At 44.9% G+C, this 18005-nt stretch overlaps 1 protein-coding gene across 1 annotated transcript in view; it reads left to right on the top strand.

Moving 5' to 3' along the window:
* Positions 1-593: 593 nt before the first annotated feature.
* Positions 594-18005, top strand: part of LPAR1 (lysophosphatidic acid receptor 1) — a 59937-nt gene continuing 42525 nt past the window's right edge. Inside the window, exon 1 of the mRNA XM_081176807.1 lies at positions 594-917. The gene's annotated coding sequence lies outside the window, so the exon portion shown is untranslated. The remainder of the gene's footprint in view (positions 918-18005) is intronic.

Below are 18005 nucleotides of genomic sequence, written 5' to 3'. Positions count from 1 at the left end.
TGTTGGACATGCCTGCTTACATCATAGGAGCCTACAGAACACAAAGCACCAGTGGCGTAGCGTGGGGGGTGCAGGGGGGGCCGGCTGCACCGGGCGCAACATCTGGGGGTTAGGGTTAGGGGGCGCAAATCCACGGTTTAGGGGGCGCAAAACCACGGGTTAGGGGGCACAAATTACTTGCCTTGCCCCGGGTGCTGACAACCCACACTACGCCACTGCAAAGCACTGTTGCTGTATGTAGGTTTTCCCCCCTTATATTTTGTATTTTGGAAATGTACATCCAGTTTTCTTTTCTCCTTTAATTTTTTTTTGGGGGGGGGGCAAGAGAGTGGGGCCCTAAGCTATAGCCTTGTTTAGCCTATACGTGAATCCAGCTTATACTTAGCCCTCAAAACTATCCCCCTCAGAGAGAGAGAGAGAGAGAGAGAGAGAGAGAGAGAGAGAGAGAGAGAGGCGGGCAGCAGCGCCATTTGCGCGGGGCACGCGGCTCCAACGCGGGGTGGGGGAAAAGGCGCCAGAGCCGCGGAGCCCTGAGGAGGAGGAGGAGGAGGAGGAGAAGAAGAAGAAGAAGAAGAAGAAGAAGAAGAAGAAGAAGAAGAAGAGGAGTTCGAGGCTGAGCGCCCCACAACCGCCGCCACCGCTCTGCTCGGGAGCGCAGCCTCGCCTCCGAGTCCCCTCTGAGCGAGAGATGGAGATGGGGAGAGGATGGTGTTGCTGACGCCGCCGCCGCCGCCTCCTCCTCCTCCTCCTCCCCGCTGCCCCGCCGCCGCGAAGTGAGCGGCTGGAGTCGGCGGCCGACTTGGGACGAGGTGGCGGCGGCATTAGCAGCGAGAGGCGGCGGGAAGACGCGCCTCCGGCTCAGCCCGTCGGTGGGGCTGCGGGGCGAGGAAGGCGGCGGGGCGCATCGCCTGGCCCAGGTAAACGCGGAGTGGGGTGGGGGTGGGGGGAGATAGGTAAGGGGTGGACTTTTTCCGTGGGTGGGGGGCAAACACACTTTTTTGGGGGTGGAAATCGGCTTCTCCAATACTCGGCAATCATTGTTTTTTTTTCCTCCAGGCGTCGGTCTTAAAAATCCCTTTCCTCTCCACCCCGCCAAAAAAGTTTCCCTCCTCGGTGGAAGAATGTCTGCTTTCTCTCCCTGCTTTCGAATAGCTTCTTCTATCCCTCTCTCGCTTCCATTTCGCCAGGGTGGTAAGGAAAAAAAAGGATTTTCCTTCCACGTCGCTGGGTTTTAAATGGGTGCGATTGGAGGGATCCGCTCGTTTTCTTCTCCTCCTCCTCGGGGCTTTAAGGGCGACTTCGTGGGGAAGTTTAGTGGCCATAGAGGTCAGGAGACAACTCCGAGGGTGGGGGGGCATCTTACGCGCGCGCACCCCCAAAATTTCGAGGGGTTCCACCAATAAAAAGTGGGTGGGCTGTACAGTATTGCCATTCCAATGGTGTCATGTGATCGATTATCCAGGGCAAGACTGACTTGCCCCCCTCCCAATATTTTATTCCAAGTTGGCACCCCTAAAACCCCTATAAAATATTCCCCATCCCCTAGTGAACGGGCATTGCCGATCTTGGGATGTGGGGGCGGGGCTTACTATCGCCCAATATTTTATTCCAAGGTGGCACCCCTAACCCCCCTATAAAATATTTGGGGGGTGTGCCCCTCCCCGTGAATTTGCATTGCCATTCAAATGGTGTTTGTGCGCCTTGTGATGGATTATGTGGGGCGGGGCTTACAGGCCCCCCCCCTTCTATATTTTATTCAAGTTGGCACGTTTTGTTCCAAGTCAAGCTGTTGTTTCCCCCCTCCCCAACGCATTCTCGAGTATCCTTGTTTAAGATGAAATTTGCTGCATAGTAAACAAGATTCTTCCTCTGTCTAGCAAGAATCACAACTCTCTGCAAGTTCTGCACCCCTTTTTCCAAACGGGAGTTTTGAGTTCTTCCCCTTGGGGGTAAAAATAAATAAATAAGGCGCCCAGCTTTGGCATTTAAGGTTTAAGATCCCATCTTGATTTCTTTGGAATTTGTTACTCTGCAATAGGTTTCCAAACGTAGGTATTTCCCTCCTCCTCTCCCCTCAACCTCCGCTTCTTGGAGCCATATGGTATTTTTGAAGTTTAAAGAGTGGCGACACCCTGGGAGTGTTGCTTTCAGCCTAAGTTGAGGTGTTGGAAATGCATAAGGATTCAGTTCCCAAGAATTAACCCGTTGTCAGCTTCCTTGCTTCCGCAATTTATGACAATATTGTTGGGTGTGGATTAGAAATCCCACAGCACGTTTTAACCACCTTAAGTTATTCTTGCAGTCAGGGTAGTTGAAAAGTTGCGAAATGGTTGATTCTCCCCCCCCCCCCAGCAGACAATTCTGATATGTTTTAGTCACTGTGTGATGATAATTCTCCATTAACATGGAATATAAGCCTCTTTCTGGTCCTAATTAGCTGTGCAGCCCAATCCCAGGCTTGCTTACTCAGAAATAAATCATACTGAGCCAGTGAAATTTACTCTTAAGTAAACATAGAGTTTTACTCCTACAGCACAATCCTATGTGTGTCTACTCAGAAGTAAGTCCTACTGAGTTTAATGGAACTTATTCCCAGGCATATGTGTAGTATTGCGGCCTTAGTTTATTACAAGACAAATGAAGATACTCTACATTCGTCTTAACTATGCACCGTTTGGTCTGCTAAGCATAAAGGAAAGTGTGTAGATAGAGCATGTTTCAAGCACTGCGTTTTCATAAGCTGTCTTGCCTTGGACAAAGCATTTTAGCTGAAATAATCATCAAAGCAATGAGGTTTGCTTGGACTAAATGCTGCATACTTTTAAAATTAATATTCATAGCGTCACAAATTCTGGGCTGATTTAAGTCCTTTCGTGCTTTCTCCCATTTTATACATGTGCTTGCTAACTACAGAAGAAGAAAAAAGTATCAGCATCATTTTGTAAAAATGCAGTGGTCAACTCAGAGGAGCTCAGGATAAGAATGTATACACAGAAGTCTTTTGTCCAATTTCATTTCCTTAAGCTTGAAGAGGCTGAACCAGGCATAGTCTAGATCAGAAGAAGAAACTGGAATTAAAAAGAATAGAGAGAGAAAGAAAGAAAGAAAGAAAGAAAGAAAGAAAGAAAGGTTAAAATCAAAGTTGACCATCTTTATCCATATTTCTATCCCCCCTCTCCTGTGAGTCAAATTGGGAATCTAACTTCAAGTGAAGTCTCTAAATCATCCTAGGGTGCCTATCATTTGTTTTGGCCTACAACTCCCACCATCCTTGACCATTTGTTGTCCTGACTCAAGCTGATACGAGTTGTAGTAAAAACATCTGGAGAGTACCACACTCGTGCAAGTTGCTCTACGTGTTCTCCGACTGCTTTAGATGCAGTGTTTTTCTATATTAATCCATCCCACCACATGTTGATAGGATCTCTTCCGCTTTACATTTCTGCCCATTAAATCATGACATTTCTGTTTTTAGGGATTTCCCTGAACAATAATGGGAACAGCCACAGCTCTTGACGATTTATGATCGCTGGCTTCTCTCACTAGGACAGGAGCAGACCACGTGGTTCCCTCCAGATGTTTTACCCGACTACAACTTCCATCAGACCCTGCCGGCATAGCCAGTGCTCAGAGATGATGGGAGTTGTGGTTCAACAGCTGGAGGGCATCATGTTTGCTAACCCTGCACGGAGGGGGAAAGTAAGAGAAATTGTGTTTCTTGTTTTATGCCAATTTATAATTGCCATTGCTTGGCACCCATCATTAGATCTTCCTGCAGGCTTCATACTCCAGAGCCGTATCACAAGTCTACAATTTCTGCTCATTTCAGTTAAGAAGAGACAGAGGGCTAAAATGGCCAGCTGTGCATCTCTACCCCATTTATTCCCATTGAACTCCTAGAGGGCTCCATCTTGTTCACACTTCTTTTGACTGTGTGGATTGCATGGAGGTTTAGAATTCATATGCTGGTGTCACCCAGCTGTGCTTCTTTTTAATGTGACCTGGGTCCTGCAGAGTCTGTTTCTTGCCATGGTGACATTTTGGAAGTAGGTGAGCTAACTGAAGTTGAACCACACTAGACTGAAATAATTTTGTTTGACACCTTTCACATGCTTGTCTATTTGACCAGGATACGATGACGACAATTCATGCCTCTGTAACCTCAAGGTAGTCTGTTGTCACTTGCGTGCTCGATGTGGACTGTCACTGGTGACTGTTCAGGAACATCAGTTTGTATAGAACATGCCAGCTCTTTTGATCACAGAAAAGAACTGTGTTAGTTCCCCATTGTGTTTTGGACACTACTGCTATGAAGTCCTCCATATCTATATCTACATTCCACAGAGACCAACTTATTTTCTTCATTATATTATGAGCTTCAGAATCAACAAAGTGTATCACCAATGGGCCAATTACAAACAAGCATGGGAATGTAGAGAGGGGCATGCCCCACAGTTGCTGGGAATGCCCCACAGTTAATAACATAGGAAGAGGTTTGCAACAGGCCAAAGACCTGCCTGAACAAGGGGGTCTTCACTTGCTACTAGAATGCCATCAGAGAAGGGGCCAAAACAGCCTCTCTTGGAAGGGGGTGTCTGAGCCTGAAAACCTCCACATCCTCACATCCCTGTCTTTAGAGTCTTTAAACCCACGAAGGTTCATATTGATCCCAAGCCAGTTAAGGATCTAAAGGTCATGGCTAGCACTTTGAATTGTGCTCAGATAGAAACAGTCAGCCGGCGAATATGTTTCATCATAACAAGGAAGGGAATTTCACATTCCCAATAAGTTGACCTCAGTCAACAATCTGGTTGTGGAATCTGAGCAAGTTGGTACAATGATGCTCTTCTTCCTAATTTTTTGTTACCCTTGCTGTGTGTTTGGCAAATGGTGGAAAAGAAATGGAACATAGTAAATGAGTGAATACATCAATTATAAGCTTTTTCAAAAAGGTCTAGCCAGTGGTTCTAGGCCATTTCTTTAATGTCAAGAAATCAAAACTCAAATATGGGGTAAAATGCACCACCCCTATTTTGGTCATTTGTGCATTTGACCAAGTTTTTCATTTGGTCAAGTTCTAGGTGCTTCTGACTTGGAGATATAGATAGATATAGATATAGTTGATATAGCTATAGATGATATAGGTATCTCTCTCTCTCTCTCTCTCTCTCTATATATATATATATCTTTAAGAGCAGGGAGTGGGAAATCATTCGTTGGTGCCAACATATTTTTGTTGCATTGTGTGTTCTGCTCTACAGTGACTCATTTTTCCAGGTCAGAGAATTTGATTTCAGTTTGGCAATGAAAATTGTTGGCTCTGGAGTCTGCTGGGATTGTTGTGGGCCAAAAGTCTTGCATGGCTATCATGCAGGAAATATATATATATATATATATCTGTTTTTAGCATTTGGAACTTTGGCTCATGGAATTCATGTCATGGCTGTTACTTATACAAATACAGAGGTGTAAGCTTATCTTAACCTTTTTAATTAAAAAAAAAAGCACTGTAGGTCTGGAGATTCTGCATGGCCATTTGGAAAAAAAAACCACTGTGCTTACATAGGTAAGGCCTGTGTAAGCTTACAGTTCAAACCCACTCCCCGCCCCCACTTTATTCAGTGGGGCTTCTTCCAAGGCAAATGTGCATTGGATTACAGAATTTCTTGCCTTTGACTGCAATCTCGTATTTCACAGAGTTTCTCAGTAGCAATCTATTAATTTTCAAGCTTATAAATGTATAACTCATTACCTCGAACTTCAAACATACCCTACTGTAGTCTAATAACTCTTTTGCCCTGCTTTCTGAAATTTAGAATTTCAGGGAGTACAAGGGAGTTAATATGACACAGAAATGACTAGAGATATTATAGTGATGTATACAACTATACCATTTTTAGTTTGGAATGTACCTCTACTTTCTCTAACTTTTAGATGAATAATGCAAGCCAGAGGAACTTAAGGATGAACTAGTCCTTATTTAGTTGTGGGATTTTAATGTGTGATATTTCCACACAATGCAGAATTGTTTATTTTCAGTATGCATTTTCATATGGTTGCATCTGTATTGCACAGTGGCCTGGTTCAAACATCATGCTAAGCCAGAGGTCAGCAACCTGGATTGAGAAGGCGATTGGGCCGCATCTGGCCCCCGGGCCTCAGGTTGCCTATACCTGTGCTAAGCTAAACTGGCTTAGCAGGGGCATTGAAGTCTTATTGGCTCTCAGAGAAGAGAGCTCACTGCTGCTCTTCTCCTTCCGGTCATTTTTGCTACCATACCAACATAAGGTAGGATTTGGCTTAGCATTTCATCTGAATCAGGAATTGTAGTCAAGCTTTCTCCCCAGTAATCATGAGCTGCACCAAGGTTTTTTCTTGGTGCCTTGGTATTTTTTATCCCGTAATTTATAGACCTATTTGGTTGCTAGGAAATAATTTTCTGTCAGGTTGTACTGGCTAAAGAATGTAAAAGGTTGTATACTGCCATGGGTGGCTTGACTTGCTTGCTTGAGACAGATGGAAATTCCTTGCCTATGAACACCGGTGATTTTATGTAATATGGAGCTCCTACTTTTTTGGTCTGTGCCATGCTTTAAGCTCCATGATGTGGAGCTGCTATGCTAAGAATCTTGTTTTGCAATAGGTTTTGAAAGTTGCAAGTTCTGTGATTCCTTTAAACTGCTGCATCTCAGATATGCTTGGATCAAGCCCAGTATTGACTGTGGCTGTGAAGAAAACAGTACCTCTTAAAAAAGAATGGCTGTTCTTGCTGTTTACATTTCTTAGGATTTAGATTTTGTTTTTCTTGGTTTATCTTTATGGTATAGCTGTGTTAAAAGACGTGGAAGGATTGCCAGTTAATTTGCACGGTTTCAGCACTATGTTCAAAATAACAAATGTAAGCATTGGAAATAGGTCATATTAGCCTCGCCCCAATTTTTTTCTAAATAAATGAAGATACAGTAAAGTATGGGAAACATCTGTTCTGTTTCCCTTTCTTCCTTATCTTCAACTTAAACAGTATAAGTTGCTTAAATAAAGATAGCTTTTGTGGACAGATCATTGGTTGGCTAAAAAATGTGCTAAATTTCCATAGATTATGTACTGCTTAATCATACAGTTACCCTGTTTTTGAACTAGAGAATGAAAATGAAAATGGAGTTAGCATAGTGATTCAAGAGCCCAGTCCTATGTATGCTTCATTGGAAACAAGTCCTGCTGAATTCAATGAATTACTCGCTAAGTGCTCCCCTAGAGAATGAACCAAGAAGTTCCAGGTTCAAATTAGAGCTGGGCCAAATATCTTACCTCCCACGCTTTTGCAGGCCATTTGTCCTCCACATAGGATAATCAGCTATTTTGGGGGGAGTGGTGAATTTTCCAAAATGTTGTCTTATCATATACTGTAGCATCAAAAAAACCAAAAAAACAAAAAAAAACCCCTTCAAGCAGCAATGTTTTTTGGGGGGTTTTTTTAAATAAAGAAAGAGGAAAAATAATTGGAACCTTTGACATGCCTAATAAGGTAAGACAAAGTAAATAGAAATTTGCTACTCACTCAGCCTCCCTCTCACCCAAAACTAATCCAGTCTTCTGTGATGGTTTTTGATGCACCCCCTTGAAAATTGTTGGACCAAATACTTTGTTCTAGCAAAAATGAAAAATCTTAACTCAGCCACAAATTCACTAGGTGGTTTTAGACAACTCAGCTCTTCCTCAGTATGTAGATAATAATACTGGCCTACAATACTTGAAGGTTCTCAGACTTGCTGGTAGGAGAAGTTATTTGAACCTTTAGGGAAAATGACCTTCACTTTTCCTATAAGCTCACATTTTTAATTATTACTATTTAAGTAAGTTAGGGTTGCCATATTTCTTTTGGCAAAGTTGTTGAGTTTTTTTCAACATTATGAGCTGCCATATGCCTGGATTTTCCCAGAAGTTTCAGCCCATTTCATACCTGGATGCCATTTCCGACGGACAAATCATGGTTATTTTGGATGTATTGCAGCCCTAAGTAAGCCTTGTGCATTTTCTCCCCTCATACACATATCAGTGTGGTTTTGTTATGAGTTTTTACAAAAGTTGTCTTACTGCTCTGCATGATATAATTAATAGTACCCTTCATATGTGGGCCATCATGACATTTCCTATTGACTAGGACATCAGGAGTTTCCTGAATGTTGATGTTCCCCTCCCTAGTAGTGTAGGAATCCCCCCCACCCTCCATTGTTACCATTGAGCTGGTTCGCATAAACATTGACTTGGTGAGATAGCTAAGGAGGTGGGCAGACTTCGAGAGAGGAGCTTGCAATTCCTTTGATCCACCTAGGGCCTTTTTGCTGACATGCACATTCATGTGGTCCCCAGATGGGGTGGAATTGTTATCTGGGAACCCAAGGTTGAATTATTATTATTATTAAGGCTGAATTATTATTTTGTTTACATCCCACCTCCCCCCCCCCCCCGAAGCTCAAGTTGGCATACATGGTTCTCCCCTTCTTCATTTAATCCTCACAACAACACTGTGAGGTAGGTTAGGCTGAGAGGCTGTGACTGGACCAAGGTCACTCAGTGAGCATGATGGGCAAGGGGGGATTTGAATCCTCATTTTCCAGGTCCCAGTCCAACACTCCCAAGTACTATATCAGCTTAGGGGGTCTTGCAACTAGACCATTATGCTTGTGTTCCCTCCGTTGAGTGTGTACTGATCTTAACATTAACCACGATTAGCTGCACGCTAACATTTGCAACGTTAGGGGACGTGGGTGGCGCTGTGGGTTAAACCACAAAGCCTAGGACTTGCCGATCAGATGTCAGTGGTTCGAATCCCCAAGATGGGGTGAGCTTCTGTTGCTCGGTCCCTGCTCCTGCCCACCTAGCAGTTTGAAAGCACGTCAAAGTACAAGTAGATAAATAGGTACCGCTCTGGAGGGAAGGTAAACGGCGTTTCCGTGCGCTGCTCTTGTTCGCCAGAAGCGGCTTAGTCATGTTGGCCACATGACCCGGAAGCTGTACACTGGCTCCCTTGGCCAATAAAGCGAGATGAGCGCCGCAATCCCAGAGTCGGTCACGACTGGACCTAATGGTCAGGGGTCCCTTTACCTTTATCTTTAACATTTGCAATCATGGTTAGGTAATCATAGTGTCCCTCAAATATATGTTTGTACTGCAACTCCCATCATCCTGCCTGGTTCTGTAAGCCATAGTATGAGAGTTGTAAGGTGTGAGTGAGAAGATAACAATACAGCATGACAGACAAAAAGCTCTTTCACAGTTGCTTCATTTTTGAAATTCCCTGATTGTCCCAGTTTCCAGAACAGTTGCCATGTTCGTGTGCATCTTGCAAGTGCCGCAAGGCAGGTGTATTCTCAGTGATTCTCAGTGATTGATTGAATGATTGGGAAGGTTGTTTTACACTGTGTACATAGTTGTGAAGGAAGCTCCTTCGCATGGAAGAATGTCTCTTTGATGTGGCCATAAAACACTAATGCAGGATGTAAATGCCAATTTGGCTCCTTAGCCTGAGGTAATGTTTTACTGCCTTAACCTTTGCACTAGACTCTAGTTAACCAGACTACCGCCTACTTTGCCTGATGGAAATACATCTAATTACTAGGTTACAAAAGATTAAAGAATTTACATGGCAGGTTCAGAAGAACCTAAAGTGGGAAATAGAGTTAGGCTCAGTTCCACTGAGAGGTAGCAGCTGTATTCCTAACAAGTAAAATCGAACTTTAATTGGTCATTAGTATTTTAGATGCCTTATTTAAGATACTGCATTGTAATCTATTCAGTGTCTATTAATCTATTAATGCTGGGATAGCTCAGTCAGTAAAACATGAGGCTCTTAACCTCAGGGTCATGGGTTCAAGCCCATTGGTGTTCCATGGTGTTCTCTCTAGGGGTGTCTATTCGACACAACACATGAGGATAAAGTCCCATGGACTGCAAGAAGATCAAGCCTATCCATTCTGAAGGAAATCAGCCCTGAGTGCTCACTGGAAGGACAGATCGTGAAGCTGAGACTCCAGTACTTTGGCCACCTCATGAGAAGAGAAGACTCCCTGGAAAAGACCCTGATTTTAGGAAAGATGGAGGGCACAAGGAGAAGGGGACGACAGACAACGAGATGGTTGGATAGTGTTGTTGAAGCTACCAGCATAAGTTTGACCAAACTGCGGGAGGCAGTGGAAGACAGGCATGCCTGGCGTGCTCTGGTCCATGGGGTCACGAAGAGTCGGACACGACTAAACGACTAAACAACAACAACATGAGGATAAAGCAGGTCTGTGCCCGCTGCCACAATCCTCTGGTGGATGCACACAGACCTTATAAGAAGGGGCCTAGGAGGGTCATTTGGCCTTGGGACTCAGGCTCAGAGAGGGCCTCAGATTTAGGCATGTGTTAATTTTTTGGCATCTGCTAAGTTTCACAACTTGTTTTATGTACAAAAAAGACACCCTCACAGTTTAAAACTGGAAGTTTAAGAAAATCAGAGATGTGGTTTCGTAAAAGACATTTGTCTGTTTATTAAATGATATAGATATCACATTTAAGACTTCAAAATGTTATTGACTTGGTCAAAATAGTAATTCCAAGGCCTACAACCTTCCACTCTGGCTTTGAAGTAAATCCCCATTCCCTCTGGTAGAAACTATGCTGGAGCAATCTGTGGACACATGTGATGGCTTAGTTACCACTTGCTTCTCCCCCCTTTTTTCATTTTAGAATGCTTGGGAGCAAAACAAAAACAAAAAACCCAAACATTTCGGAAGATGTAAAAAAAATTGAGATCACACATGGGTGAAGGGGAGTGAGGGGTTTGGGGGAATCTGAAATATTATTTATAAGATAAAAGTTTAAATATAAAATCTCTAACTGTGATGTATTTGTATACAGCAAAGAGACGTTTAGAGTAATTAGGTACCGTATTTTTCGCCCTATAGGATGCATTTTTCCCCTCCAAAAATGAAGGGGTAATGTGTGTGCGTCCTATGGGGCGAATGCAGGCTTTCGCTGAAGCCTGGAGAGCGAGAGGGGTCGGTGCGCACTGACCCCTCTCGCTCTCCAGGCTTTGCGGACCTCTCCGCAAGCAGCGGGAGCCCAGCGCTGGGCTCCCACGGCTTGCAGAGAGCTGCCTGTTTGGGGGCTGGGGTCGGGGGAAGCTCGGGCTTCCCCCACCCCAGCCCCGTGCCTGGGGAAAAAATTATTTCCCCCCCCTTTATTTCCCCCCCAAAAAACTAGGTGCGCCTTATGGGACGGTGCGTCCTATAGGGCGAAAAATACGGTATATTTGATTTAGTTAATCATGTAGCACAGGGGTCTGCAACCTGCGGCTCTGGAGCCACATGTGGCTCTTTTACACCTTTGCTGCGGCTCCGGGGCGGATACTAGCAAGGGGAGGAGGCGCATTGTGCGCCCCGACACTCCCCACTGTGGCGGGCGCTGTACTGGCTGTGACGTCGCATGGGGGCGGTGCGTGCGTTAGTCACGCACCATCCCGACGTCACCTTCCCGCCCGCCCGCTACATTGTAAGGGGCATGTACGCTGGTCACTGCATTGAAAGGGGGCATGTACGCTGGTCACTGTTTTGAAGGGGAGTGAAGAACACACACACACACAAAGGTAACTTGTTAATTTAACGTTTATTTCTATGAGGAGGAGTAATTCTGAGGGGTCAAACGAAGAAATAATAAAAAAGTGACAAAAAAGTTATTTTTATAATGACGAGTTTTGCGGCTCCCAGTTTTTTTTCTCCTTCAGAAACGGGTCCAAGTGGCTCTTTTTGTCTTAAAGGTTGCAGACCCCTGATGTAGCAGGTTTATGCTAGGAAACGAATATAGATGCTGAATTTGATGTTTGTAATTTTTCTTTTCTTTTTTGTTTTTTTTTTGGGGGGGGGGGAACCACACCAAACATTTAAGGGTGGTGGTAATCAGCTTACTTTGTTTCCCAGAAATCCTTTTTGGAGGAGGAGAGAAGTGGGGAGGGATGTATCTTTTCTTCTCCCCTCCTATCGTCACCTACAAAGGCTTCTGAAGAATGGGAATTGAAAGAAAAACAAGAGCATTACTTTGGATCCCACTTCGGAGCTTTAAATCAGGCCTATATTTCCTTCAGGGCCCTCAGACCCATTTGTCCAGCCCTGCCAGTGGAGTGACACTAGTATCACTCTGCTGGTGCAGAAGCCCTGGAGCTTCCTAACCAACTGAAAGACCCAACTTGGGGTGTTCCAGGGGAGAGGCTGAGCTTGCCTGGGATTTCCTGTATCCTGAGCTGGCCCTACTGTCATCACTTGACTTAATCCAGGCCCAGTCTCTACACCATCTCCAGGCTGGCATAGCGGTCCAGGCTAGTCTTTGCCGCCATCTTCTGCCCAGGCTTTGAATTCTTTGCTGGCTCCACTGATCCATCACATCCTATTGCTGCCCAGCCTGCGTTTGAATTATGCCCATCACCTTTTTTCCATTTTAATGGCCACAGTGAAGTTACTGTCTGCTAAACGGTTACAGATTATTCAGTAGCTAATGTTGAGTTCAGAATATCTTGGTCTGCAACCTAATTGAGGAAAGTACCTTTGAATTACAGCTGTATCCATTCATCTGTAAAGTACACTAGCTTACCTATCATTTATTTATTTATTTATTAGTGAGCACACAAAGCTTTGGGAAATATGCTGCTTAAGTTAATTTTTATATTATTCTTTGAGACAGAAATCAATTCAGTGCAAAAAGGAGAAGGGATTGTTTTCCACATATTTCTATAGTTTATCACTGTTTATCCTGCTAGAATCAGAGGCGGGTGATGTATTGCACAGAATTTAAAATAGTTCATTCTGCTGCCAGTATCTGTAAAAGGTTACATACAGTATGTGGATGTAACCCAAATAGGTGTCAAGATTAGAACAGTGGAACATTTTACTTATACTGTATCTATTCTTTATTCTTTTGGATAGGGAACTCTGGCAACTTCGGGGAGTGCTACAGCCCATTAAATAGTCCCCTACACCAAATCTTTCAGAAGTGCTTTCAGTTTTAAAGATCTTGAATGCCCCTTAATAAGTAGCATTATAACAAACAATTGCAGTTGAAGATGTTTGGATTATGGATTTTGGTTTAATTATTCTAGAACGCTGATAAGCACTTGAAAGCTTCATTACCCCAGTCCCAGTGCCATTAACTTTGAGAAGAGGTTTTTGACAAAGATATGTCTATATCTTATGAGTGAAGAGTTTTCTACCCAAAGATTGCTTGCTACTGCAGTTTCTACAATCATGATAGCGTGTAGTAATGGCCACCAACTTGGGAGGCTTTAAAGGTAGATTAGACCAGTGTTTCCCAACCTTTTTTGGGCAAAGGCACACTTGTTCGATGAAAAAAATCTCGAGGCACACCACCATTACAGCCCCGTGATGTCAGCGCGCAGCGTCACGCCGGGAGGGACGCACAAAAGTGTAAGTTTCAATTTTTTCCCCTCCCCCTTGCCGGGGAACCTCCAAGCTTTGGGGGTGGGGGGGGGAGGAGGCAGCAAAGCGAGGCAGGAAGGAGAGCGCGGCTTGGCTGGGTGATCTTTGGCAGGGAATGAGAGCCGCGAGGCGGGCGCTGCGGACGGAGGCGCTGCCCGCCGAGCTCGCAGGCAGCCAGGCAGGCAGACGGCGAGAGCCCCACGCTGGGCGGCCTCTCCTCGCCGTCGCCGCCCCGCCTCTCGCCACCCGACTCGCCCGCCTCCCTCCAGGCAACATCTCGCGGCACACCAGGCAACATCTCGTGGCACACTAGTGTGCCGCGGAACAGTGGTTGGGAAACACTGGATTAGACGAAATCATGTACGAATGAGCTAGCTGTTAGAGACTCTGTGTACAAGGTTCTGGGTCCTGTCTGTGGGCTTCACATAAGCATTTGTTTGGCCACTGGGAACAGGGTGCTGGAATAGATCAACCCTTGGCCTGATGTTCTTCCTACGTTTCTTCAGAAAAATGTGCCTGATTACTGGTTGGTAGTAGACAGTTGGGACACACTGTGCCTTTATTTACTGGTTATCAATACGTTTCTGTGTCCAGTGTAACGTGCTGGTGATTACAGTGGTACCTCGGGTTACATACGCTTCAGGTTACAGACTCCGCTAACCCAGGAATAGTACCTCGGGTTAAGAACTTTGCTTCAGGATGAGAACAGAATTCGTGCTCTGGCGGCGGGGCAGCAGCAGGAGGCCCCATTAGCTAAAGTGGTGCTTCAGGTTAAGAACAGTTTCAGGTTAAGAACGGACCTCCGGAAAGAATTAAGTACTTAACCCGAGATACCACAGTACCTTTAAAGACCTAAGTGGTTTAAGATCGGGTTAGTTGAAGGACTGCCTTAATTCAAACCAACTTGTCTATACCATGTGATCTGCTTCAGAGGCCTCACTCACTGCCTACCTGCACAGCCCCATTTGTTGAGCTCTTAAAATATCCTACTCATTTCTGATGCAACTTTTTGCTTACCGTATTTTTCGCCCTATAAGACACACTTTCCCCCCTCCAAAAATGAAGGGGAAATGTGTGTGCGTCCTATGGGGCGAATGCAGGCTTTCGCTGAAGCCTGGAGAGCGAGGGGGGTCGGTGCGCACCGACCCCTCTCGCTCTCCAGGCTTCAGGAAGCTATCCGCTAGCCGTGGGAGACCCAGCTCTCCCACGGCTAGCGGAGACCTTGCCGGCACCCAGAAGCTTGGGGCGCGCTGAGCTCTGCACGCCCCAAGCTTCGGGATTAGCGCAGCGGTCCGCTAGCCTGGGAGAGCCGCGCAGCTTTCCCACGGCTAGCGGAGACCTTGCCGGCACCCAGAAGCTTGGGGCGCGGTGAGCTCTGCACGCCCCAAGCTTCGGGATTAGCGCAGCGGTCCGCTAGCCCTGGGAGAGCCGCGCGGCTCTCCCACGGCTAGCGGAGACCTTGCCGGCACCCAGAAGCTTGGGGTGTGCTGAGCTCCGCATGCTCCAAGCTTCGGGCTTAGCACAGCGCACCTGGGGGGGAAATAATTTTTTTTTCCTTTATTCCCCCCCCCCCAAAAAAACCAGGTGCGTCCTATGGGCCGGTGCGTCCTATGGGGCGAAAAATACGGTAAATAAATTCTAGGGAGCAGAGCTTGAAAAGCATTTTGGTAGTACTAATAGCTCACAACAGTGCTGTTTTCCATATCTGTGCACAAAGCATCAATTCATAATTTGACTGGTGTCATGTATGGTGCACAGGCTGCTCTGTGAATACAAAATGTATTCCTGTGGGGTGGAGGAAGAAATGTTGAATGGTAGTATCATTTTTGCAGAGAAATGCAAAACGTTTACTGATGTTAAAAAAGTTACTTGAAGCCTCTTCACAAGTTACTTTTTAAAGGTTTAAACCAAAGATGTTTTTATTTATATTCTGCAAGCAATTGAGAATACTCTTTTTTTAAACAGGCTTTTGATTCTGTTGCTACTTAATGCTTTGATTGCTGGTGCTCCTCTTAGCGTTTTTGTTTATGCTGCTCTTTCTCATTTGTGTTTTCATGGGTGGATCATTGTTGCTTTTATGTTTCTCTTTATTGTATGCCACTTTGAGCAACTCCTCTGTAGAGCTGGCAAATGCAGTACAGTGGTACCTCAGGTTAAGTACTTAATTCGTTCCAGAGGTCTGTTCTTAACCTGAAACTGTTCTTAACATGAAGCACCACTTTAGCTAATGGGGCCTCCTGCTGCTGCCCCACCACCAGAGCACGAAAAATAAATACAGGTGGTGACCATTTCATATGGGGTTTCTGTTCCTGGCCCTTGTTATACCCTGTTCTGTCATGCCCCCATTATACCCTTTTTATGACATGTTGAGCGACATTTTCAGGTCACTTCCAAGTTCTGCACCGTACATGTGTGTGCAATTGCACATCTTCTGGACATGCATTAATCAGTCATTGGTTGTTTTTAAATCACCATTTGCAGCAGGCCTCTGATCTCATTTTATCCCCCAAACAGTTCTAAGGATCTGAAATAACATGAATTTCCGAAGGATTCTTGCTGCAGAGAAGCCACATACTTATTACTGAAGTGCTGCAACTTTTCTGCAAAAGTTACTGAACAATTAACTGAAAGCTTAATTTTCCTGTAAGTGTCCCAGCTCCATTTGCAGTGGTGTTGGATTGGCAGCTTGGGCTTTTACAATAAAAGGAAATAGATAAGAGGATGCTTCAAGAAGTGATGGTCAAAAGCTCTGTGTACTCCCAGGAATCAATCTAGTAATATTTGCCATTTATTTAATTGTTTTTCTAAAAGTCATTAGCAGCCCAGTATAGATGCTATTCAGCTACTTAGGGAATCTCTCTATGTATTACATATTAAAATTACCGCTTTGCATAAAAGCCTTTCGTCTGCACCCAGAAACTCCAGCGGGTGCAGAATACCAGTGCGAGACTCCTTACAGGGTCCTTGCCACAGGATCACATTCATCCAGTGCTATACCAGCTGCACTGGCTCCCAGTGGAGTACAGGGTCAGGTTTAAGGTGCTGGTTTTAATCCTTAAAGGCCTATACGGCCTAGGACCCTCATACTTACAGGACCGCCTCTCCTGGTATGCCCCGCGGAGGACCTTACAGTCTGCAAATAATAATATCTTGGAGATCCCGGGCCTCAAGGAGGTTAAACTGGCCTCAACCAGGGCCAAGGCCTTTTTGGCTTTGGCCCCAGCCTGGTTTAATGCTCTGTCAAAGGAGACCAGGGCCCTGTGGGGCTTGACATCCTTCCGCAGGGTCTGCAAGACCCTTCAGTCCGGGCCCAGTTTGACCCCCCTCTATGGGACCCTGTAAATTACCTCTTTGGCCCTTTTATTGGCTCATGTGGGACCAACATAGATAGCTAGCCCTGATGAATACTTGAGGTTCCCGACCCCTATGGTTGTAATTCATGGGCAGTCATTTAATTTTATCCTGATTCTAATTTTAAGCTGTATTTTAATTAATTGTTTGATTGTGTTTTAATGTATTTGATATTTGATGTTTGCCACCCTGAGCCCAGTCTTGACTGGGGAGGGTGGGGTATAAATAAAAATTTACTTACCTACTTATTTGTAAAAGTCAGTATAATGTATTTTTATAGCCAGTTGCTACATTAATGCCCATTCTCCTACTCATTTCCCAGCTTAAAGGGTTTTAACCAAACCTAAAAGTAAAAACACCATTGGATTCAGAAACAGCACCTGCAGGAACTTTAGAAGCCTCTGGCTTCAATAAATTTCCTGAAAGAAAATACATTGGACTCCCTATTTTATGCAATTTGACCGACACACACTTTGGGTTTGGAATGTAACCCCCCCTGTAAATGGGGAGTCGCCTGTATTGACTGACCTTCTAATTGGTGACTTCCACAAAGGCTGTGGAACCTCTTAGGTTGAAAAAATCCCTTGTGCATAACTTTTGGGGGGCCATATTTATATTTGGGCTTTAAAATAAAGTCCTCAGTTCCAAATGTAGATAAATAATTTCTGAAGAATCTGTGGCTTTCCTTTCTGAAAAAAGTATTCCAAATTTAAGCTATAGAACAGACTTGAAAATTACATCTCAGTTGTAGCTTCCTTGTACCAGTTCCTGAGAATTGTATTTTGGACAAGTTGCAGAACAGATGCCTTGTTGTTTAGTCGTTTAGTCGTGTCCAACTCTTCGTGACCCCATGGACCAGAGCACGCCAGGCACTCCTGTCTTCCACTGCCTTCCGCAGTTTGGTCAAACTCATGTTGGTAGCTTCAAGAACACTGTCCAGCCATCTCATCCTCTGGCATCCCCTTCTCCTTGTGCCCTCCATCTTTCCCAACATCAGGGTCTTTTCCAGGGAGTCTTTACTTCTCATGAGGTGGCCAAAGCATTGGAGCCTCAGCTTCAGGATCTGTCCTTCCAGTGAGCACTCAGGGCTGATTTCCTTCAGAATGGATAGGTTTGATCTTCCTGCAGTCAATGGGACTCTCAAGAGTCTCCTCCAGCACCAGAATTCAAAAGTATCAATTCTTC

The sequence above is a fragment of the Podarcis bocagei genome, assembly GCF_964188305.1.
Source record: "Podarcis bocagei genome assembly, chromosome: 17".
NCBI classification, from domain to species: domain Eukaryota; kingdom Metazoa; phylum Chordata; class Lepidosauria; order Squamata; family Lacertidae; genus Podarcis; species Podarcis bocagei.
The sequence above is the reverse complement of the archived record's forward strand: the minus strand, read 5'-3'. Positions and strand labels throughout refer to the sequence as shown.